Source organism: Panthera onca, chromosome X (genome assembly GCF_046562875.1).
Source record: "Panthera onca isolate mPanOnc1 chromosome X, mPanOnc1 haplotype 2, whole genome shotgun sequence".
NCBI classification, from domain to species: Eukaryota; Metazoa; Chordata; class Mammalia; order Carnivora; family Felidae; genus Panthera; species Panthera onca.
In genome coordinates this window covers 103144031-103168003 of record NC_138357.1, presented here as the reverse complement: position 1 = coordinate 103168003, position 23973 = coordinate 103144031, and the positions used below count along the sequence as shown (strand labels likewise).

The 23973-nt window shown below is 47.3% G+C and overlaps 1 long non-coding RNA gene across 1 annotated transcript in view; it reads left to right on the top strand.

The window, feature by feature from the left end:
- Positions 1-10768, top strand: part of LOC145714336 (uncharacterized) — a 78146-nt gene extending 67378 nt beyond the window's left edge. Inside the window, exon 5 of the long non-coding RNA XR_014136841.1 lies at positions 10106-10768. This is a non-coding gene — a long non-coding RNA (uncharacterized LOC145714336). The remainder of the gene's footprint in view (positions 1-10105) is intronic.
- Positions 10769-23973: the final 13205 nt, after the last annotated feature.

The window sequence follows — 23973 nt, the reverse complement described above, 5'->3', positions numbered from 1 at the left end:
TTTGAATCATTGCTAACATCTTACTGGTTTTCTCATTAATTAATGAGTTCAATAAAATCTTTGACCTGTAGTATCTCATATTTGCGAGAGATTTCAGTTTCTTTTTCTTTAATTATCCTTTAACAGTCCCCACTGTCATCCCCACCCCACTGGGAACATAACAAACCCCACAGGAGCTGTCTTACTTAGTAGGGTAAGCACTCTTGGGGGGTGCTCACCAGAGCTGTGAATCCTGAAAAGTACTGGAGACCTAAAGGCATAGCATCCCTGAGTGGGATATGGAGTGAGAGCATCTCTGAGGAGAAGGAGGCCGAGTGTAACTCTGGGAAAACAGGGAGCCAAAGCAAACCAGTGGAGGAAGGTAGCACGTATAGAGAGCAGGCCACAGGAGGGACCTCATCCAGGGGACACTGGAATCCCTGCGGGGCTGAGGCTGGCCCAGGGCATGTTAGGGAGGGCAGAGAAGTAAGCATGAGCAGTAAAGGTCTGTATGGAACCAGAAGCGGCTGAGAACCAGGGGAGTGTTGAAAGCTTCCAGGCAGGGGAAGTGGTCAGCAGAGACTTGAGGGGATCTGACAGGCTGAGAGGCATGATCTGGCTAAAATTAACCCTGGAAGGAGGTAGGGACGTGAGCTTTTGCAGCCAGGAGAAAGGATCCCATCGTCAGCGATTTCACGCTTCCTAAGTCACAGCCCTGAAAAGGGTGTTGGGACCCACAGATACTGAGGGTGTAGAATACTTGGGACTGGGCCATGAACTCTGTTTTCCAGAGAAGCTTCCTTCCAGCTGGTGATCAGAAGTAGGGAAGCTCTCGCGCATCGGGCTGGCTCAACCGAAGGGCCTAGCAAAGTTCAGTGAGGGCTCCTGTTTGGTTGGGTACCGATGCGACGTCCAACACCCGCACGCGTTGTGTTCTGAAGAGGGGAGTGCTCCTTCTGGTCTCCACTTCTTCACTGTTCTGATGTGCGGTGGGCGGAGAGGGAGATCGCAACCTTGAGAGGCAAAGCGGAGGCCGCTCCACTTAAACACGCCTGTCGTGCGTCCCGGTGTGTGTCAGCTGATGACTGACAGTAGTTGAGCTGAACGTAAATTTGCTCTCAAGTTGTCACCTTTCGGTTTTATTCAGCGTGCTACACATTCTGCATGTGCTTCTCCAGTGCTCTTTTCTGCCCTCCTCCGTCTTCCTCTGAGCTCTGGAGCCCGGCTTGTATGGATGGCATCCACGGGGCCCTGGCCGTCTGGCCCCTGGTTGAGCTCAGCCAATGGGCGGCACTGGCAGGAGACGGGAAGGCAGGAGGAGAGGGAGTTTGGGATACTTATTTTCTTGGCTCTCTCTCTTTAGGGAAGATCAGGAAGAGGCAAACCTATTACCTCTTTGTAGCTCCAGCTCCCCGGATGAAGTAGGGACCGTTCTCAGGAGGGGCTTTCTGCAAACATTGCTCACGTCGGAGGAATTTACCCCAAAGAACAGGTGTTCTTTGGGTCAGGTCTAATGCACAGCCTAAGAAATTCATGAGGACCCACAATCCAGTATGCAGCGCTACATTGCTTCGGCCCAGAGAATCAATGGAACACAGAGACTAAATAGAAATCAAGAAGAAATGAAGTCCCTCATCGACAACAGTCTTAAGCAACAAAACAGCAGCCCAGGTGAAGCTGCCACTCGGGATTCAGCCTCCAGTTGTGTAGCCTGTGGATTTCTCTAGCTCCTGGCCCCCTTGTTTCCTTAGGTGATTGATCTTTTGGTTACCCCTCACCCAATTAGGAGACCTGTTAGAGGGGCGCCTGGGTGGCTCAGTCGGTTAAGCGGCCGACTTCGGCTCAGGTCATGATCTCGCGGTCCGTGGGTTCGAGCCCCGCGTCGGGCTCTGTGCTGACAGCTCAGAGCCCGGAGCCTGTTTCAGATTCTGTGTCTCCCTCTCTCTGACCCTCCCCCGCTCATGCTCTGTCTCTCTCTGTCTCAAAAATAAATAAACGTTAAAAAAAAAAAATTAAAAAAAAAAAAAAAAAGGAGGCCTGTTAGAGAAACAGGAAAGAGGAAGCAGAGAGAGTCATTTTCTACTTGTCGGTAGCCATGTTAAAAAGTCTGGTTGGGCGGGGGGCGGCACAGTGGTTAAGTGGCTCCCTGAACCCTTTGATTCTTGATTTTGGCTCAGATCATGATCTTGAGGTTTGTGGGATCAAGCCCTGCATCGGGCTCTGTGCTGAAACACAGAGCCTGCTTGGGATTCTCTCTCTCCTAGCTCCCTGACCTCCCCCCCCCCCCCACTTTCTCTCTCTCTCTCCCCAAATAAATAAACAAGCATTTAAAAAACTGTTGAAAAAAAAGTCTGGTTGGGGGGCACCTGGGTGGCTCAGTCGGTGAAGCGTCCGACTTCAGCTCAGGTCGTGATCTCGCGGTTTGTGAGTTCGAGCCCCGCGTCGGGCTCTGTGCTGACAGCTGGGAGCCTGGAGCCTGCTTCGGATTCCGTGTCTCCCTCTCTCTCTCTGCCCCTCCCCCACTCACGCTCTGTGTCTCTCCGTCTCTCAATAATAAATAAACGTTAAAGAAAAAATTTTTTTTAAAGTCTGGTTAGGGAAGATGTTGAGTTAGTAAGGTTTGAGGATTAACTGTTTATTTCAAGTGAACCTTTGTCCTTCCTTGCTCACCTTCTCCTGATCAGAGCTGTTTCAGACTGCTCTGCACAGCAGTGCATGGGTGGGTCCAGTGAATGTATGCAAGGGATTATAGATGCTGACTAATTAGCTACCTCTTAATCATTTACTCCCAGACAGGAAGGCGTAACCCTCAATTGCAGATAGCCAAAAGGAGATTTTAAAAGTTTTCTTTGCTTGTTATCTTTTCTAAATAGGAGATGAATAATTTTTATTTTGTGACCTTCCATTCCTTCATAGAAAACACAAGGTGTAATAGTCAGGATAGGGAAAGCTATGTTGTAGTAACAAACCAGACCTAAAAAACTCAATGGCGGAAGACAATATGTATTTTTTGCTCACATCACAGCCCGAAGCAGGTGAAGTGACTCTCTTTCGTGACTCTTCGCCAATGGTTAACTTACCAATGCAGGCTAAATTCCACCCTTTAGTTGCACCTTCCCAGAATTCTTCACTTCAAACTGCACGGAGGGAAACAAGAAGCATGGAGACCTCCCACTTACTCTTTTATTGCCCTGGACCAGAAATCATATTCACTGCAGCCCAAACCAACTTCAAGGAGGCTGGGAAATGTAGGGAAAACATGTGGTATCCAGTGAGCAAAATTTTCTGCCATGCATGTTGTATCCATTTCTCTTATTTTATTTTATTTATTTATTTATTTATTTTTTTTTTTTCTCTTATTTTATTTTTTAATGTTCATTTATTTTATTTTGAGAAAGAGGGGGGGGTAGTAAGAGAGGGAGAGAGAGAATCCTAAGCAGGGCTTGATCCCACAAACCGCGAGATCGTGACCTGAGCTGAAACCAAGAGTCGGACACTTAACCGACTGAGCCACCCAGGCACCCCTCTCTTATTTAAAAAAAAATTATTTAGAACTCACATTGTTGGCCAGTGTTATTTATGTACTTATTAGAGTGTGATTGTAGCAAGAATTCTTCTGAAAAACATTTACCAGCGTGTGTGTATGTGTGTGTGTTAGCGTACTAAGTAATAACAACTTGTGTGGTCCCATTTCTATATAATTGCTTCTGTGATGTTTTGCATCGCAGGTCCTAGCTTGACATTCACACTCAGATTCAACCCCATGTCCTACCTTAAATCTCTTCTGTCTGAAGTGAACACAGACTTCTCTGAAGATCTATCGGGTTTGGTGCCCACGCAATCAGCATGGCAGTCAATCACGGACCACCCCTCGTTGGCTTGTCTTCAATTGCGCTGAACTTTTTTTTTTTTTTTAACGTTTATTTATTTTTGAGACAGAGAGAGACAGAGCATGAACGGGGGAGGGGCAGAGAGAGAGGGAGACACAGAATCTGAAACAGGCTCCGGGCTCTGAGCTGTCAGCACAGAGCCCGACGCGGGGCTCGAACTCACGGACCGTGAGATCGTGACCTGAGCCGAAGTCGGACGCTCAACCGACTGAGCCACCCAGGCGCCCCAATTGCGCTGAACTCTTAATCCTCTCCTTTTCTGTTGTGTCCCTTTGGTGCAGCGTCGTCCTGACTTATAACCTGTCGGAGGGCAGATGCCCTTTCTTCACCTCCAGAGCACCCAACAAGACAGAATAGCACAGGCCAGGTGCTCAAAGACCATGGGCTGATTTAATCTGATTTAATAGGAATGATACAGTCAGCAAATGTGTATTAAGCTTCTAAGTGCCATGTTCTAGGATCTGTGCAAAGAATTGTGGGTAGAGAGATTATTAAAACATAGTGACTGTCCTTAAGGGGCTTTCAGAATTTTAAAGATAGAACGAACTCAAACCAACAGAATGTGGTAGCTAGTCTCCAAACATGGCTCCAACGGTTCCTTCCCTCCCAGTTCCAGAGCGCTGCTCCTCATTTAGAGTTGGCACTTATTTTTGCTGCCAGTGACTACCTTGGCCGATGGAACGTGTCGGAAGCAGCATTCTGGGACTTCCAAGAGGATGGCGAGAATTGTCTTCTTTCCGCTCAGAAGTTTCGCCCTCCTCCTCTGAATTCCAGTCTCCCTCTGAATCCAGCCACCATGTCGTGAAAAGACCAAACCACGTGAAGCGGCAACAAGGAGGGGAAAAGAGGCTGAGTTCCCGGCCAACGGCCAACCTCAACTGGCAGCCATGAGCGAGACATTTTAGATATTCAGATGACCACGGCCCCAGCTGAATAATAATGATAGTAATAATTATAAAATGAATAATAATAATAAAATGGTTGTCGTTTTAAACCACTATGTTTCGCCAGCGACGGGGGTTGAGTTGTAGCCGAAGAGAACTGAAACCCAGGGTCAGAAATATATGGGTCAGTATAATGGCTCCACACAGGAAGGAAAAGGATGAAGGAAGTTCAGGAATGCCCTCTGAGAGGTGATGTTTGAGCTGATGAGTAAAAACACCCCAGCAGAACTGAAGGTTCTTTTCAGAACAGAAGAATGTCCAAATCGGATTTTTGTCTCTGACTGCTCTGGCATGAGTGAGAGGTATTTCAGAGGGCCGTGACACTAAGGGGAGGACAGCCAGGCATCTTACGTAGGGACTCGGGGTCGGGGGTGGGGGGGAGGGGAGGCACGGGGTGGCACAGAGGCGAGGGAAATGGAGAGGAAGGACGGGACACGAATGTCACTGAGGTGGAAAATCAATAGCCCTTGAAGATGGACGCAGGTAACGAGGGAAAGAGAGGAATCGGACGCCCAGCCGTCAGGCTTTGGCTCACCATTCTCGACCTGGGCGAATGCCGGAGACCAAGGAGGACGACGAAGAAGGTGGCGACCTGGGTTTTAACCGAGCTCTGCGAGATCTGGGACATCCAAGGGGCACTGGAGGACGGCGGCCGCTGGGTTCGAAGCTCAGGCAAGGGGGCTAAATTAAGATAATAAACTTAAAAAAAAAAAAGTTGTCCGGGACCTGTGCCGAAGTGAAGCTCCCTCGTGGGTATTTATCCTGTTGTAAAGTAGTCGTGTTTTAGAGAAGATCGTCTATGAAAGGTAGCATGTCAGTGGCCGGGACCCTGGAGAGGTGACGTAACCAGCGAGAGGAGGGCGAGGACTCATTTTTTCCGTTAGCAACGATGGGCTGTGGAAAGCTGTAGGCATTGCTTATCCAGGCTCCTTTGTGGCTAATTTGACCGAATTTGTCCCGAGACCGCAATCGTGGGTGTGGTTTGTGGCTGCGAAGGGTTTTCTCTGTGTGAAGCTAACTGACCCACCTGGACTGGCGCTCTGCCGTGGCCTCATTAGGCCCACTCTCCAGACACCTGAGCCGTCTCCCCCCTAAGGCCACTTGCAATGCCAGTCACCCTAATCCTGACGCATCTAAAGGTGCACAGCACGGGGACGTTACTTTGATGTTTTAGAAAAGGCCTGAGAGCTCATCACAGTTTTGTGAGTCCAAAGAACCCAACGTTGTCACCATGTGGTACTTAAGTAGGTGATTATTTAGAAGCCAAATGGAAGCTTCTAGGCGGGTGCCTGGAGCTCAGGAACAGAGAGAATGGCAGGCTTCCCGGGCTCTGCTGGGGGAGAAGCAAGTACCCCGTCCCCGTTGCTGTGTATGTGAAGAGCCTGGTTTGACCCCAGCAGGTACGTCGTGGCAGATCCGTGTGCAGGTTATAAATGGGCTTTGACTACTTTTGTTTTTAGATGTTTATTTATTTTTGAAAGACAGGGACGGACAGGGTGGGAGCGGGGAAGGGACCGAGGGAGAGGGAGACGCAGAATCCAAAGCGGGCTCTGGGCTCCGAGCTGTCAGCACAGAGCCCCACGCGGGGCTCCAACTCAGGAACCACGAGGTCATGACCTGAGCCAAAGTCGGACGCTTCACCGACTGAGCCACCCAGGCGCCCTGGAATTTGACTGCTTTTAACGAGTCCTGAGAAGAGCACCGCAGGCATTCGATCTGAATCTGGACCAGGCTGTTTGCTTATTCGTTTCTATTTCTGTACAATCTACCCTGGGACCATCTTCAATGATGTTGTTAAGTTGCTCATTTTTCTTCCCCCTGGCCGTGCCTATCCCATACAGGAATCCCTGTAAATTCACTTAATCCGATTACTTCACGGTGATTGTATTTTCCCAAACGTCAAGGCTTACTTACGAGCAAAAACACACCTGATTTTCGAGCTGGGGCCTCCAGGTCACGGAAAGCCCAGGCCCAGTGCTAGTGTCTCTCTCCTCTTTCTAGTCCCGACCAGGGATGTGTCATCAGGCAGCGTGAGCTACACCCTCGATCTCAGCGTGGTAACTCGATACGAGCTTAATTCTCGCTCAGGACCAGTGAGGCCAGAGAAGTGCCTGGGACACAAAACGTAAGGAGGCGCCTACCGTCAGGGTCCTGAAAGCACAGGGTCTTGCTTTTGCTAGGTCTCCGTGGCGCGTCAGTGACCAGGACCCGCTTGTTACTGCCACGCAGAGATCCAGACTGATGACGGCGGTGTCACCGCAGTGGTGGAACAAAAACATGGCGGATTGCACAGGGGCCGTTAGAGTGACACGTGTCACTTGTGGTTACGTTTCATTGGCCAAAGACCATCACGTGCTCTGGTTTCCGAGGCGACAGAGAAATGCCACCTCATCACATGCCTGGGGAGGGGTGACCCGAGAGCATTTGGCGAACACTCCAAATGGTTTCCGTAGTTTTATTTCCCAAGTTCTCTAGCATAGAGGCCACCGGCACCCTGAGCTCCTTGCCCTGGGCCCGTAGCTCTCCGGACTTGCCCCCCGGGAGTGTCATGAATTCCCGGGGTAGGTAGCTGATCGGGACTGGATGCACAGGGAGGCCTGGTAGGGGGATAGGCTGTGCACCTTGGTATCGTCCGCTCTGCGAGGAAGGCGTTTGCAATGTGCCAGGACAGCAGCGGCCCCGGCGCCGAGCTCTTCCCTTGTCGCGGTGCCACGTGCATAGGCTCTAGTTCCAAGGCTTGTCACACCTCAGCTGAAGAGAGGGCACCGCTCCTCTCTCTCTCTGCCTCTTCATCTCTCGTGCGATCTCTTTTTCATTGCTTATTTATTCAGCTCACGGACCCTTTGGGATCTATTCTGCAAAGAAGATATTATCCTAAAGAGAGCTGCTATCTGTCCCACTTGAGGGAAGTGAAGGTCAGTCCACGGGCGTGACGTAGGAGTAGACACAGCCAGACAGAAAGGACAAAATATAAAATAACGAGGGAAGACCAAAGCCACGGGACCCTGCCTTTGCCTTTTTATCGTTATCTTTTCCTCTTCGTTAAACGCAAAGTAAAGCATAGTTGTGAAGCAAAAGAAAAAAAAATCTTGTATTTTGTAGGAAACCTTTTTCCAGAAAGTTTGAAGGTTTTTTTTTTTTTTTTCTTCATAATTAATCCATTCTCGGCTGATACCGCGACTCCCAGGTTGGGCACACCCGTCTTATAGATGAGTACTCGGGAGCGCTGGCCGGTGAAGGTGCAAAGTCGTTTCAGGACGGCTGTCTTTTAGGGTTTACAACTTAGCCTTCGGCTTTCCTGTGGCAATAAATCCATGGGTTTCATTTCAGCGGTGAATTTGAACGTGGTTTTGGGTGGAAGAGGCAATACGTGGAAAGTGCGATTTCAGCCCGTTTCGGTCAGAGTAGTGATCAGTTACCCGTCATATATTTGGTTGAATACTCGCGTTGAGATTTAGAGGGAAAGGGGCAATGGAAGATGGAAGGTAGCTCAGTTCTACTGAATATAGTGTGATGGCAACTTTTCAGAGCCCTTTGCTTCTGAAACGCCAAGTGTATGCTTACCCAGGCAGAGTGGGAGTTGAGTGTGGCCGTACATCTGCGCCTACATCCGGGTTGACCGGGAAGGGCTTGGGCTGACATTTTTCTACTTCCAGCTTTCGGGCTCCCCAGATTTTCAAGGTAACGGTCCAGTGTGTCAACAACGAGATGCTATTTTAGCTTTATTTTTTTGTATGTTTATTTATTTTTGAGAGCGAGCGAGCGTGCATGAGAGAGCGGGGGAGGGGCAGAGCGAGAGGGAGACAGGGGATCCGAAGTGGGCTCTGTGCTGGCAGGCTGACAGCCCGATGCGGGGCTCGAACTCCTGAACTGAGAGATCATAACCTGAGCTGAAGTCAGGTGCTCAGCCGACTGAGCCACCTAGGGTGCCCCCTATTTTAGCGTTAGAATTTTAAAAACACAACGCCAAGTATTGGTGAGTAAGCGGTGAGGACGTGAAGTGGTACAACCGCTTTGGCAAATGGTATGGCAGTTTCTTATAAAGTTACGTGGGGACCTACCCCACGACCCAGAAATTCTACTCCTAAGTATGTAGGATGTGAAATAGAACCACACGTACACTGGAAGGACCGTAGGGGGAGCCTAGGTGGCTCGGTCAGTTAAGTGTCTGACTTTTTTTTCTTTCTTAGGTTTATTTATTGATTTTGACAGAAAGAGAGAGACGGAGCAAGAGCAGGGGAGGCAGAGAGAGAGAGAGAGAGAGAATCCCAAGCAGGCTCTGCACTGTCAGCACAGAGCCCAATGTGGGGCTTGAACCCACAAACCGTGAGATCATGACCTGAGCAGAAACCAAGAGTTGGACGCTTAAATGACTGAGCCACCCAAGCGCCCCAAGCATCGGATTCCTGACTTTGGCCCGGGCCGTGATCTCCCCGTTTGGGAGTTCGAGCCTGATATCAGGCTCTGCCCTGACAGCACGGAACCTGCTTGGGATTCTCTCTCTCCCGCTCTCTCTGCCCCTCCCCAGCTTGTGCTCTCTCTCTCTCTCTCTCAATATAGATAAAAATAAACTTAAAAAAAAAAAAAAAAGAAAGCAGTAATATCTAAGGAAACCAAGAATGATAAAAGAATGTTCATGGCAGCTTCATTCATAATATCCTCACCCCGGACATAACTCAAATGTCCATCAGTAAGTGAATGGATAAGTAAATTGTGGTATATTCATACAGTTATATAGTACTGAACGATAAAAAGGAACGAGCCACAGATGCGCTCAACAATACGTATGACTCTCTAACAGACTGTGTTGAGCAAAAGAAGTCTAAGACACGCAAAATACTAGATATTTCGACTTAGGTGACGTTCAGGAGCTGGCCAAACTAAGCTATGGCTATAAAAGTTAGGAAGTGGTTGTCTTTGGCAGGGGGGTTGACTAGCAAGGAGCGTAAGAGAACTTTCCAGGATGAGGGAAACATTCATCGATTTAATGAGGATGGTAGTTACTGTGGTGTTAAAGCCTCATCAAGCTGTATATTTAAAATCTGTCCTTTTACGGTATGTAAATTATGCTTTGATTAAAAAAAAATACAAGATCAATTCAAGGTATCAGATTTCAGGGACCCCCGACCTAACTTGTACTCCCTGCAGTTGTTGCTGCTTATTTCCCTCAGGGAATATTGCAGAAATGTTGAAGAGGTAGGTCCTAGACCCTAGACCCTAGACCAGATCGCTCTCTGGTCAATTGAGTCAGAGGAAATCGATTTTCACTGTCCCAACTTTACTTTCTTCCAGGAGGAGCGTGAGAGCGAGAGTGGGGTTTGACTCACCACGCGGGGTTGGCCGGCCTTGACTTCGCTCATCTCCTGTTAACAGCTCATGGTCAAAATAGTGGCAGGGCACGGTTACAGAAAAGCTCCCTCTTCCTCTGCTCAGGCTCAATAGAAATCCTTGATGTCGCGAAAGATTAAAGCCAAACCACCGGTCCTCCAGGGGTTGAGAATGGAACGCACTACGGTCCTTGGTCTTCCGCATGTCAAGCGTGGTTCTGGCAGGTGAAAGGAGCTGCGTCAGGTACGGCAAAGCTGCGGTGACTGCAGACAGACATGTGCAGAAAGAGCACAGAAGGGAAGCAAGGGTGACCAGTATGTTCCCTTTGAACGCCACAAAGGATCGCATTATAAGCTTGCAGAGGCGCTGGATCGCTATCTAGTCTGCATTGACTGAAATGTGAAACTTCCACGCGAAGAGGAGGAAAAATCCCCCCACCGTCTGATATTCTGCCTTGGAACGCTGTTAAGAACTACGTCTTTTTGGGGCGCCTGGGTGGCTCAGTCGGTTAAGCGTCCGACTTCAGCTCAGGTCACGATCTCGCGGTCCGCGAGTTCGAGCCCCGCGTCGGGCTCTGGGCTGACGGCTCAGAGCCTGGAGCCTGCTTCCCATTCTGTGTCTCCCTCTCTCTCTGCCCCTCCCCCGTTCATGCTGTGTCTCTCTCTGTTTCAAAAATAAATAAACTTTAAAAAAAAAAACAACAACAAGAACTACGTCTTTTTTTTGTTTTTCTTTCCTCCCTTCGTGCTTTCTAACTTTCTGAAAATGAACAACCACCGTTATGACCTGTTGTCTTTTTATATCGTGTTAAGTATTTACATTTTTATGTATTTGCAACCATGAATGAGATACATATAAAAAAGGTGAATGCCATAGGTGCTGAAAAGAAGTCTAGGCAGTTATTTATAGCAAAGAGATTTTGAAAAATGAACCTGTTTTTTTGTACCACAAACCTTCCCCTTGACTATTAGAGCAAGTGTGAAAACCAGTGGGTTTATTTTATTTTATTATTTTTTTAAAGTTCATTTCTTTATTTTGAGAAAGAGGGAGAGAGGGAGTGAGGGAGGGGCAGAGAGCGAGGTATTGAGAATTCCCAAGCCGGGATCCCAAGGCTGGGCTCGACTCAGGGCTCGACTCAGGGCTCGAACTCACAAACTGTAAGGTCATGACCGGAGGCGAAATCAAGAGTCAGATGCTTAATGGACCGAGCCACCGAGGCACCCCATCTGTGGGTTCCTTTTAAAAGTTCACTTATGGGAGCCTGGGTGGCTCAGTCTGGTAAGCATCTGACTTTGGCTCAGGTCATGATCTGAAGGTCGTGAGTTCGAGTCCTGCTTTGGGTGAACATGAGTCCCGCTCTGGGTGAGCCCCACCTCTCTCTCCCTCTTGCTCTCTTTCTCTCTCTGCCCCTTGTGGAATTCTCTCTCTCTCTCTCTCCCTCTGTCTCTCTCTCTCTCTGCCCTTTGCTCATTTGCACCCTTTCTCTGTCTCTGTCTCTCTCTCTCAAAAAACCGATTCATTTGAAGTTTGATTTGGTCTGGCTTTCGTTTTGTGACATCATTGACCCCCAAGAGATTGCACCCACCCGGTATTCATGCCCTTGGATATTCCCCACCCCCAACGTTGCCTCTGGGGTTGGCCTGTGACTACATGCGGCCAGTGGGAAACTCGCAAGTGCGATGCACGCAGGGGCTTGATAAGCATTTACACACTGGGGCTTGTCCTCTTATAAAGCTTGCTCTTAGAACCCAGCCACCAAGCTGTGAGAAAGTCCAAGTGGCCACCTGGAGAGTCTTAGGTGGACGACAACAAAGGCCCCCGGCCAACAGTTAGCCCCAACTTGCCGGCTCTGTGAATGGGGCCACCGTGGAAATGGATCCTCCAACCCCCGGTGGAGCCCCCCACAGCTGATTCCACACGGAACAGAGATGAGCTTTCCCCATCAAGTCCTGGCCAAATTGCAGATGTGTGAGTCAGTGAATGGTGGTGGTTGTTTTGAGCCGTTGAGTTTTGGAGTACCTTGTTACGTACGCGTGAAATGGTACCTAAGCTATTTTATGTATGGATTGTATCTAGTTGTCTATCAACCCCTAAATTTAAGTTGGCATGAAGATCGTAACTGTTTCGTAGTTCAGGAACTCTGGGTCGAGGGAGGTTCCGAGACTGCATCCTGGTTTAGCAGAACGGTATGCAAGTCCCTTATTCTATCGATTCTCCACCCACCAGCCCGCGTGATCTTTTAAAAATCAGTGCGATTGGGTCACTACATTGCTTATATCCTTCGGCGCTTTCCTCTGCACCTGTAAGGAAAACCGATTTCCTTATTCCAGTTTGCAGGTCCCTCTGGCCTGTGCTCGATTCCCCTTCGTTCTCGTCTCGTGCCACCCTCCCTCCACTCCACCACTTGCACAGTCCAGCCTCACACGTGGCCTTCCAAGTCCCTGAGCATGCCAAGCTGGTGCCCACCTTTGCATCTTTTTACCCACGTTAGATGTTCTTCCTGCCTGGAACAGCCGTCACGGGACTGGCTTCTTACCATTCAGATCTCAGCTGAAACGTCACCTCCTCAGAGAAGCTTCCCTGACCGTGACGATCGGTCACAGACCACCTCAAAATGCACAAGCATGAATCTCTGCTTCGCAGGCCCGTGTGGCGGTTGGGGCAGCCGTCCGCGCTGTCTCGGGCTACGGTCCGCATCGCCTCCCAGGTGAGCAGTTGAAAACCCTCAAGCCTCCACGGCCCCAACTCAGAACTCGCACACTGCTCCCTCCACATGGTTCAGATCGCTTCACACGGCCAACATCACTGGAGAGGGGAAGTACTCTTCCCATGAGGGAGATGTTTGCACAACAACAATCAAATGTATGATATTGTCAAACCTAAAGCAGGCACACCATCAGCCCTTACCTTCATTTCGCCCGATTTTAATTCTCTGCAAATAATTGATCACTCTGATATTTTTTGTGGTTATTTATTATTGCCTGTCTTGTATATTGTATTAATATTGCATTAATATTATTATTGCCTGTCTTCCTTTGTTAGATCACGTGTGCTATGAAAGCAAAGATATTATGTGTCTTCTTCAATGCCCTATTCCCCCACCCCTTGGAACAGTTTCTGGCTGAGACAAGGGGCCTGATAAGAACGAATGTTAGTTGCAGGTATTCGTTTGGGGAGAAGGACCTTGAAAGCCACTTATTTTTTTTCCAAACCTAACTTACATAAGTATCTTTAAAAAAAAAAAAAATCTTAAAGTAATCTCTACACCCAAAGTGGGGCTCGAACCCGCAACCCTGAGATCGAGAGTCGCATACTCCAGTGACTGAGCCAGCCAGGCGCCCCCAAATATCTTGATATTTTAAATCAGTGGTTCCTCTTCCTAGAATTTCTCTGTCTCTTCCAGTATTATCTTTCAGAAACATAAGAGAGATCACAATGACCTCCCTTTAATGCTTTGTTTTTGTTACCCATCCATTGTTGCGAAAACCTTTTTGTGCCAGACGTTAGCTTTAGAAACTGTGCTTTAACTCAAAGGGATCTTCAAAGGTCCTTCAAACTCAAATCCTCAAATCAATCTTCCTCTAGTTTCCAGGGGGAAATCCTCATGAGACCTTTGACCCTGTCTAAATTGGGCTTTCCCAGAAGCTGACCTTGGGATAAGGACTGGAGTGCATGTAATTTATTTGGGTGCATGGACCCGGGTAGGGCAGTGGAGAAGTGATAAAGGGAATAGAAGACAGCCCGTCATTGGGGTCCTTATGAGGCCAGCTACCGTGAGGAGGTTCTAGAATTTAACCCCAATTGGATTAACAATCCACCCCAGAATTATCCTGGCCAAGGCTCAAGGGTGCTGGGCATTTATGCCCTTGTACTTGTCAGCCATTAAAGGCTGCCCAGGGTACTGGGGGCAAAGAGGTGGGAGAGGTGGGAGTCGCTAACTCCTGGGCACTTTCACCTAGTTTGTAGAACAATGTGGGTTCAGGCAGCCCGAGGGCAAACTTCCCACAAAGATGGGGGTGTTAGCCATTGGAAGTTAGGCTGGGCGCATGAGAAGTTTAAGGAGATCGCAAGGGATAGGAGTACAGAAGACCCTGAGCGGTCTTTTTCCTTGAACCAGTTTTATTGTGGTGTAACTGACATGCAGTAAACTGCATCCATTTCAAGTGGATTGATTGTTAAATTTTGACATCGGTGTATCCCCAGGAAACTATCGCCACAGGCAAGATAATGAACAGAGGCGTCACCTCCAAAAGTCTTCTCTTGCTCTTTGGCAGTCCCTCCCTCTGCCTCCTTCCCACGCCCCACACAAACACTGATCAGTTTTCGGTCACAATAATTTGCATTGTGTCGAATTGTATGTAAGTGGAATCGTACGATACGTACTTTTATTTTGCCTCTTTCTTCCATTCGGTGTTCATCCAGGTTGTTGCCTGCATCAATAGTTCCTATCTTTTTGTTGCTGAGTAGTACTGCATTGATTGCATATATTGTGGTCGAGCCCCTCCCTAAGGAACGTGGCGGAGGCCTTCTCAGAACAAAGGAAGGCAACGTGCACTTGGCCCCATCAACTCCTACACACGATGGCGTAACTCCGACACAACCCTGACTTGGACCGTGTCTACTCAGACGACATGCGTCACCGTATATGGGAGACAAAGAGGTAGACATTGCATAAAAGGCTACACCCTGCTGCATCCGGGACTCAGTCTTTTTTGCTTCCTGAAGTTGCTTCCTGGACGAAGAGAGCCCCGCGGTCCCGTCTCTCTGTGCGAGAATCCTGCTGTAATATCACAATTCGCTTATCCATTGACTAGTTGATGAGTATTTGGATTGCGTCTACCTTTTGGCCATTTTGAATGATGCTGCTGTGAACATTTGTGTACGAGTCTTTGTGTGGACGCATGTGTGCGTATCTCTTGACATCACATTGGTAATTTGGAATTGGCCACGAGAGGGGTATTTGCACCATAGAAATTGGCAAGCACTACAGATCCAAGGCTTTCCCCCCAGAGATCTGGTTGTTGAACATTTGCCACCACAGCACTAGGTACAGCCTAGAATTGCAATTTCTGAATCGAAGAATGTACACTTTTAAAAAAGCTGTTGATATGTTACCGAGGAGGCTTTCTACAAAGGTTGTCACTTTCTTGTTTATTAAAATACGTATGTCCTTTATGTCATTTCAAAGTGTTCAACTCCAAGTCAAAGATCCACAGAGTCTAAAATGCTGGTCTTTCCTCAGGGTGATACTGCTATTTTTTCTCGTTGTAGTTAAGAGCAGGAGTTTCTGAATATTTCTAAAAGGCTTCCAAAATATTTCTAGGCTGGTGCATGCATGGATAAGGCTTTCATAACGGGGAAAGGAGGATATTTTTAAAAATCAGGCCAGAAAGGTGACACACTCAAATAGGGGAAAAGGGGCAGAAAGGACACATGACACATTAAATTCTTGTTCCTCTGGTACGCAGAGTTTTCTTGGTCATTGTTTATCAAGGCACACATTTTCATAGAGTCAGAGCCCAGTGAGCGGGCACCATTTCCGCGTTACTCATTTAATATTACTTCACATCACATTTCCACAAATGGGTGGAATGTGCATTACTTCCATTTAGACTACTTTGCAATATTCTATTATTATCCTTCCCCTATTGTTGAGCGTTTGGGTTATTTCCAGTTTTGCAACTTTATAAATAGAATGGCTTCCTGCAAATTCCTCCTCTTGCCTTGTAGATTACTATTTCCTTGGATTCGCTTTCTTGAAGTCCTCTTTTTCCCCGTCCGTGACTCGTCTCTTTTGTTCCACGTGGACACTTCTTTTCTTCTCTCTCCTGTCCTAACCCTACACTTGACAGGGTTAGGTGTTCTTGTTCTGTCATGACACCCTACGTCCCCCCCATTACTAACCTACCACATTTTCTCTAGTAATGTATTTGCTTGTTTTCCCAGTTCGACTGTGGGCTTCTGGGGCGGGTGGGGAGGCGTGTTGTTTTTCCCTCTTTCTTGGTAACCAATTGCTTATACTGTAGGTGCTCACCATGTAGTTATGGATTTATCCAACGATCTATTTCTCTTTCTTTTCCTTCTTTTTTTCCTAGTGGAATTGACATTAATTCCCGAGGGAATTAATACACGCCCAACCCTTAGTGTCCTGCCCCCACCCTGTTGGCTTTGCTGTGGTTCGATAATTGCAAATCCTGAACGAAACCTTTATCTGGCACCAGGCCAGGCCTGCAGTAACCATGAGTCAAAGTTCAAGGCCAGTCAGTATTTCCCTCAGAGATGAGTTAATTATAGGCAATAAAAATGTAAAAGAATTAGTTAGACCCGTAAGATTATCTTTTCGACTCTTCCTCGCGCACCTTGTCCTTCAAATGGGTGTGTCTTAGGTCAGGTTCCCTGGAAACAGGCTGTAGGATGGAGATGAGTGGACCGGAACTTCCCTGAGGAATTATCTAGGGAGATACACTTGTGGGGGGAATGAGGGCAGCAGGGCCGGGCAGAGGGAGAAGTTAAACTGTGATGCAGACCCCTCAGCCACCTCCGTGGGGAGTTGTAGGCCTCGGGTGGCCCTTCAGAGCCCTCCTAAATTGAGGCGAGGGAACAGGGCCCTCAGGCCTACCCCGCACTGGCCAGGCGTTGGATGCAGGCTGCGGCCGGGAAGCGGGCACAGCTTTGGATGAGAAAGCGACTCTCAACAGAGCAGTTCCCAGGGAGGGACTGAGCCGTGAGCTTCAGAGGAGGTAATGGCCAAAATAGCTCAAGTTTGTGTGGTCTCAGGATATTGTTTGTTTGCGTGTTTTTTAAACCATAGCAATCACCAGCCTCCTTTCCCTCAAGGTGTTTTCCCCCATACGCGTCCCTCCACAGCTGTTTCCTCGAGTTGAGGGCCCAAGAGACGGAGGCAGGAAGGTGTTATGATATAATCAGGAAGTCTGCCCGCAGAAGTTGAGGATCGTCTCGGGATCCCTAAAGATGCCCTGAGATTGGGGAGGGCCGTGCCTTACCACAGATACCTTTCCCTCAGCAAACCACCACCTGCCAGAAACAGTTTCAAAGGGAACCATAGACATGAATCCCGTTACACAAGCTTCTTTACAAGGCGGAATTAGCTCACGTCTGCAAAGCACTCTGAGCAATTTGGATCGACTTCCTAAATTGTTTACTTAAAGTATTACCTCATCCTTAAGTCAATTTCCTAGAGGTAGGATGGGCTGAACAGTTTCTATTAGAAAATAATCTCACGAGCTTTTCGAACATCTAACACGTATTATCGTTAGCAGTTTGGGGTGAGGGTCTACTTGTCGAGGCAAGACCATTGTTTTTTACACATTTTTACACATTTTTATATACTGTCTTTTAAGACTGGATTATGATTTGTGTTCTAAAAAAATTATACCTCGGTGCAGCCCACATTTAAATGAACACTTTCAGGCTCAAAGAACCACATTTCCAACATAATGTAGCCAGATGTCTTAATTATATGTGTGTATGCAAGTTTTAGCAAGTTCCATGTTAGAATCCCAGTTCCCGGGATACAAATAGCCCTGAATGTCCTCCAGGATCTCAGGCAAAAGACGGTCATAAACACTGAGTCACTTTCTGGTACGCATAGAATATTCTGATGCGTAACGTCACCACGATGGTCAAATGTTTTAAAAAGCTGGTTAGAAGTATATCTGATTGCTGTGACTCTGGCCTGCTGCTGCTTCACTACAGAGGGTGGGGATTGCTCCTTCCCGCTAATATGTGACTGGTAAGCGTCTCACAGTATTCGACTACTCGTGAGTGGGTTGGTCTTGGGGGATGGGAGGTATGGCTTGGTAGAGCCGATCTAGCTCTTGTTCGTAATCAATGCCCAGTAAGGACCGCTAGGTGAGAGCCCCTGACAGGGGCCGAGGCTGGATGAATTCTCACCGCCCCCAGGCCCACCAGGCCAGCAAGACCAACCTAGGCACCCAGTGCCCTGAGGTTCTATTTTACGTAGCCACTCCTGCCCTTGCTTCCACACCCTTCAGTTTTCTTCGTTGCAAACAACGTCACCCCTCTTGTTAGTTTCAGCCAGGAGAGACATCTGAAGGTTCACATGCTTTCCAGTGGGGCTGCAATCACCCAGCAGAACTGCTCTGGTGGAGGCCACGTCGCCGCCATTCCTGGGGACAGGCTGCCCTGATCACATCACTAATGCTGGGCGTGGGCATAGCTGCAGGCGACTCTGCCACTGATGCTTCTGGAAACTGGGTTTATCTGCTGCGACCTTGTCGCAGTGACTCGGGCAGTGTCTGCTTCTCTAGACCACCAACCTCTGTCTCTCTCTCGACATTTTGTTTATGTTATTTGTAAACTTATTTTTTATTTTACAGCCCAATACTTGGTTGAAAGGGTCACCGATTTCTGATTCAAAGGCTGGCCTAGATGTGTCTCATTGGTGAAGGTTAGGGTCCTATGTCTATATTCTTGAGTCTTCTGCCTCCCCAATTTACCTCCCCTTCTATTTTGAATTAGTTAGTTAGAAGGGAGAGAGAGAGAAAGAGAGAGAGAGAGAGAGGGAGGGAGAGAGAGGGAGTGTCTGCAGAGCAAGAAGGCCAAATTTCAGAAATTACGCCAAAACCCATTTTTGCTACTTTATCGTCCCATCAGAAAGGCAATTTTAAACCTCTGAGTACTACTTTTTACAAACCATTAAACTTTCAGCTGTTACATGTTTTTTCCCAAGGAATGTGTAAAACAGTCCTTCTTACCCTTAGAAGAAAATTTATGTGATTATTTATATATTCTTGGGGGAGAAACGTCTAAGCCATGACACCAAAGCCAGAGACCATAAAGAAAAATATTGGTAACCTTTGCTACTTCAGACAAAAAAAAACCCACTATAAACAATGTTAAAACATTTGACAAACGGGCAAACATGTGCAACTCCTATGACAGAAGACTAATGTCCTTAATATAATAAGATCTCTTACAAACCGATAAGAAAGCTTTTAACACCATAGTATAAAAATGGTCAGAAGATATGTACAAGTAATTCACAAAAGAAGGCACCAGCCATATGAAAGACACTCGACCTAACTAGTAATAAAAATGCAAGTGAAAACAATAAGGCATAATCTCCCTTTCAGACTGGCAGGGACAAGAAAGATGTTGCAAACAGATCTTAACCAATTGGGCAGTCCAACAAATGTCAAGGTCCTTTAGTGAACATATTAAAGCTGGGTGGTGGCCGTACGTACCTGTCCTCACCACCTTGGGAGTGGCTGGTGGGTCAACTATGAAATTAAATTTTAAACCCACTTCTCCAAATTCCCGCAAGCGTACAAACAGTTATTAGCAAGCAAGTCCTTAAGAGGTAGGAAGGCTTGTTCCCTGCTGGATGCGCCTCTACTCCTGATCACGTGACTGGCTGGTTTTGCAGCCGAGTCAGCGTCTGGCAGAATCCGAGCGAGGATGCTCCTTCAGTGGATCACGCACCTGGGCTGGAATTTCAGACCTTGTTCCCGCAAGGGAGCACCACTTCCGTGGATGTCCGTTGTCGTCATCTAGTGCCCATCACCTGCTGTGTAAGCGTCTCCGGATGTGTCAGATGCGAGCCCACACTCGACACTCGTGACTTGAGCACGTGGCCTTACCTTGGGTCCATCCGGAAACGGCGTCAACGTAACAAGTGAAACTAAGCCAGGAGAGACAGTCATTGCCGACGGGTACCTTTCTGAAAGGCAACCTGTCAACATGTATAACAGTACGAAGTGAACGTACCCTACAAATCAGGGATCCTACGTGTGGCATTTTATCCTAAGGAAGTAATTGAACACATAGGCAGGAGTCCCAGGGGCGGATGAGGCTTTTGGGGTGATGGACGGATTCACCGTCTTTGACTGTGGTCATGGTTTCATGAGCGTATAGATCTGTTAAAGCTCTTCAAGTTGTATACTTTAAATATACGCAGTTTATTGTATGTCAATTATGTCCTAATGAAGGTGTTTAAAAACTTCTGTCAGTAGATCATGCACAAATGATAATGAGGGGAAGATTCGTTGGGCACTTAACACGTGCCTGGTCTTGGGCCAGGTGTTCGACAGGTACTGTCTCTTGATTCGCACGTGAGCCCTTTGAATTCAGAACTATGATCATCCCCGGTTCCCACAGATGAGAAAACAGGTTTAAAGGACGGATAGGACCCGTCCAAGGTTGCGCGGTTAGAAAGTAGCCAAGAGTAGGACTCAACGAACTACAGCTCATGGGCCAAAGCCAGCCTGCCACCTGTTTCTCTAAATAAAGTTTTGTCGAGACACAGCCATGCCCTTTTGTTTACGTATGGTATATACCTGCCCTCACACCACAATGAAAGAGGTGAGTAGATCACCACGGAAATCACGTGGCTCATGGGATGGTTAATTGTATGTGTCACCTTGGGTAGGCCACGGTCTCTAGATATTTGGTCAGACGTTATTCTAGATGTTTCCGTGAAGGCGTTTTTCAGATGAGATTGACAGTTAAATCGCTAGACTTTGAGTAAAGCAGGTTACCCTTCGTGGAATGGGTAGGCCTCCTACAATCAATTCATAGAGAAAGAGGGAATTCTGCCAGCAGACAGCCTTCAGATTGCAACAGTTCCCTGGGTTTCTAGCATGCTGGCCCACTCTGTATATTCTGCACCTTCACCATCATGTGGTCTAATTCCTTAAAATATCTCTCTTCTTCATATAGAAATATATAGATAAGGAGACAGAGACAGAAATAGACGTATCTATCTATAGACACAAAGTTATAGATATCTATAGGTAGAGACATTGAGATACAGATCTATCTTTCTGTAGATATCTACATAGATCTGTATCTCTGCGTCTCTATCTATCTGCATATCTTGTTGGTTCTCTTTCTCTGGAGGACCCTGATCAATATAGCCCACAAAATCTCTAACATTTATTTGGCCCTTTACAGATTTCGTTTGCCGGCCCTTAGCTTGGAGCCGGGATTGCAATTCAGACAATTGAGGGCACCCTGGCGACTCAGTCGGTGAAGCATCCGACTTTGGCTCAGGTCATGGTCTTGTGGTCTGTGACCCTGAGCCCCACATTGGGCTCTGTGCTGACAGCTCAGATCCTGGAGCCTGTTTTGGATTCTGTGTCTCCCTCTTTCTCTGCCCCTGCCTCTCTCTCTCTCTCTCTCTCTCAAAAATAAATAAACATTAAAAAAAAAAAAAAAGAGCCCAGACAATTCAGATGTGGAGCTTATACTCTTAGCCACCACCATACACAGACATCCAACCCATGGAATTCTCTGTGGCCATTAAAAATTATGATAGCCAGACTTAGTGCTTTGAGAAAATGTTCCGAATTGCTTGCTAAACAAAGAAAGCAGGTTATATCTGTGTTTACGGTGTTATCACATTTCTATTAGAAAAAGTATGCTTGGGGAAAGTAATAAAAATATATACACTGAACATGTCAACAGTGGTCTTCACCAGGCACTGGGTTATGAGTGATTTTTACTTTTCCTCTCTACCTCCTCGTATTGTCTGAATATTTCACAATGGGCACATAATCGGAGGGAAAAGCAACAAAGCAATTTTCATTCTGAAAAGAGAAAGAGAATGTCTAATGATTTGTTTTTCATTCTGCCTCAAAATCACCCCGTGGAAAATACCCCCTGCACAAAGGTGTCCACATCAAAACGTCCTTGATGGCAAAACAGTGACAGCTGCCTAGCGGCCACATCCCTCTCCACCGTGTCCTCCTAGTTCATTTTCCATACAGCAGGCGGTCTGAGTGGTCTTTCAAAAGTACCCATCTGATTGCACTTCTTTCAGTGGATTCCCATTTAAGGCCCAAACTGTCAGCATGAAACACAGCGTCTCGTTCCATGGACCTTGCTGCGTTTGTCTTGCCCACTCTGTTCCAGCCCTACCGATGTACGTGCAATTTCTGAAAACACCTTGGCTCTTATCTCGGTCTGACGGGGGTTGGTTTTGTGATCGCCGCTGGGAGCAAAGACCAGATCTCATCTCCCGTTTTCAGTGCCCAGATCAGCGCCTGCCGCAGGAAGGTGCAGTAAATGTGGAAGAAAAGATGAGTGAAGGTACAGAATGCAGAACCTCTATTATGTTAACGAGTTTTCAACTTGGGCCTCGGTAGACAAGATGGCCAGAGAGGTGACATTCGTGTCACCGGGGTGTTACTCTATCAGCGCTGATTTTCAGTTGCATTTTGGGTGGGTTAACTCGGGAACCTCATCACAGTATACAACGCTGCTTGCATACAAAGTGTGTTTTAAGTTCTTTCCCTTTGTATCAAAGACTGGCTACCTCTTCACCAGTCCATTTTCTTTCCCTGGGCACCCAGAAAGACTATATTTCTTAGGCTTCCTTCCTTGCAGTGGGTTTGGGAAATTGTGACTGAATTCCGGCCAATGGGAATATGAACAGAAGTGATCTGTGCCTCCCACAAATGTGCTTTCTACACATCCTCATTTTCTGCTCCGTGTGGCTGGACTCAAAGGCTTCTGAAATGGTGGAGTTGCAAGATGTTGGGAGACTGGTCCCCGACCTGTGATGTGGCCTAGAAAGAAATCTTTGTTGAGGTTAGCAACTGAGATAGTGGGGTCTATTTGTTACTGCAGCCCAGCCTGGCTTCTCCTGACTGCACCGTTTTCCAGAGAAACTTTTGTCACTCCGCTTGTTTTTAAGTTGGGCAGGACTTCCGTGGTCACTTTGATTTGACACGTCAGAATGCAGATGTCGGATCCTATCTCCTTATTCAGCGTCTTCATTTTTGTTTTCCAAATGATTTGAAAGAGAGACATGGAGTAAGATAATGACTATTCAGTAGAAAGCAAAAAATAGTACAGAGCACAAATAACTCACAATTAGCATAACAATTCTTGCTATTAATATGAATCATTCATTTCTTCTCTAATTTTTTTATCGTTTAGAAATCTGCAACGTCTGACCGAAAGCTCCAAATACCCGGCCTTTTTGATGAAAGAGGGGTTGTATCAATTTATCAAATACAGGCATACGTTATGTGTTTAATTTGTTGATTCACTTATGTAAGAATGAAATCCAACCAAAAATTAGTGAGGACCTACTATGTGTGTTTTGTTGTACAGCAATGCTCCTGGGCTGGTATTCAGATAGGGTCGTTGCTGGATTCAAGCTGCTTTTCTGTTAAATAATCCTTGCTAGATGTGACCAGAAATGGGGAATTCTGTGTTGGCAATGACGATCCTTGGGCTGCATGTACTCTATTAGACATCTGGTGCCAATTCCACGCAGGATCTTTTCATGACCATCGGATACTGCAGGGAACGCTCATTCACTCTAAAGATCAAATTAATGGAAAAGGGGCTTTTCCAAACAAAACGCAGGAAAGGATATTATCATAGTGCTGGCAAATGTAAGTGTCTGACCCGGTACAGGGGTCCTCCCTATGGAATTTTGCCCGATTCTCCGTATTTCCTTAGCGAACGATCCTGGTACTGCCACTCCTAGCTCGTGTGAGCTTAATCATGACCTACAGCAATTACTTCCTTTTTAAACTATTGTTAAGAATTTTTTTTTAATGTTTATTTTTGAGAGAGACGGAGACAGAGCCTGTGGCGGGGGAGGGGCAGAGAGGGAGGGAGACACAGAATCCGAAACAGGCTCCGGGCTCCGCGCCGTCAGCCCAGAGCCCGACGCGGGGCTCGAACTCACGGACCGTGAGATCGTGCCCTGAGCCGAAGTCGGAGGCTTAACCGCCTGAGCCACGCGGGCGCCCCTAGAGCAAGTACTTCTTACCTCTATCCTCTAGTAGACTGGAAATTACACACCAACCGCCTTTGAACTTCATATCCTAAGT